We start from the raw sequence: 1,565 nt of genomic DNA, 5'->3' as shown, positions 1-1,565 counted from the left end.
AGTGCTCCCCAAAATAGCATGGTTAATGATGATGAATTTTCATATATATACAGTGCCTCTTGAAAAAGATTGCATATTAAACAAAGATCGTTTTCACTTCATTTTATTACACGAAATGGTTTATTTTCATATCCCTTTTCCACGTACTGCACCTAATAACAAGATTAGTGTAGTTGATTAAGCTAAATACACACGTCAGCATCTAGCGTACATTTTCCTCCAAATGTCCTGACGGGGTTCTTAATGTTGAGGTTGGAGTAGAACTCTGAAGATCTGGAGTTCTGTATGTAGAGGTTGGAGCAGAACTCTGAAGATCTGGAGTTCTCTATGTAGAGGTTGGAGTAGAACTCTGGACATCTAGAGTTCTTAATGTTGAGGTTGGGGTAGAACTCTGGAGATCTGTATGTTGAGGTTGGAGTAGAACTCTGGAGATCAGGAGTTCTCTATTTAGAGGTTGTAGTAGAACTCTGAAGATCTGGAGTTCTCTATGTTGAGGTTGGAGTAGAACTCTGGAGATCTGGAGTTCTGTGTGTTGAGGTTGGATTAGAACTCTGGAGATCTGGAGTTCTGTATGATGAGGTTGGAGTAGAACTCTGAAGATCTGGAGTTCTTAATGTTGAGGTTGGAGTAGAACTCTGAACATCTGGAGTTCTGTATGTTGAGGTTGGATTAGAACTCTGGAGATCTGGAGTTCTGTATGTTGAGGTTGGAGTAGAACTCTGAACATCTGGAGTTCTGTATGTTGAGGTTGGAGTAGAACTGTGGAGATCTAGAGTTCTTAATGTTGAGGTTGGAGTAGAACTCTGGAGATCTAGAGCTCTTAATGTTGAGGTTGGAGTAGTACTTTAAAGATCTGGAGTTCTTAATGTTAAGGTTGGAGTAGAACTCTGAAGATCTGGAGTTCTCAATGTTGAGGTTGGAGTAGAACTCTGAAGATCTGGAGTTCTGTATGTTGATGTTGGAGTAGAACTCTGAACATCTGGAGTTCTTAATGTCGAGGTTGGAGTAGACCTCTGAAGATCTGGAGTTCTTAATGTTGACTGTTGAGGATGTAGTAGGGATGTCCTAAATAAAAATATTTGTTATATCCGTTATTTTGTTACACTGATTTTTAGCTGATAACTGGAGCTACCAGTCCCCTATCAAATATAATTTTATAAGCACTGTTTTAATGCTTATAAAATTATATTTAACATTGACACAAGGAGGCATATTGCTTCATTAATTTTTATTTTTATTTCAAATTATGCTAAACTTGTATCAAAACTTATTTATCATATATGCATTAAGAATAAATGATAAATAAGCTGGGTATCATACTCGCTCATTTGTATTCTGTGTTGCTGGCAAATTGTTATCAGCTAAGAACTAAGCGAGTAATAATTAAAATTTAAATAATGTTAATATACAATCTGTATATAATGTGCCCCGTCACATTTTATACTCATGTATATTATTCTGAATTTAAAAAATAAACATTGAGGGAAAAACTGAGTTGAATTTGAAGAATAATTAAGTTTTAGAAATATACATATGTATATATAATGTACCTCGTCACATTTTAT

The sequence above is a fragment of the Eurytemora carolleeae genome, unplaced genomic scaffold (assembly GCF_000591075.1).
Source record: "Eurytemora carolleeae unplaced genomic scaffold, Eaff_2.0 scaffold1148, whole genome shotgun sequence".
Classification (NCBI taxonomy): Eukaryota; Metazoa; Arthropoda; class Copepoda; order Calanoida; family Temoridae; genus Eurytemora; species Eurytemora carolleeae.
This window is presented reverse-complemented; position numbering follows the sequence as displayed.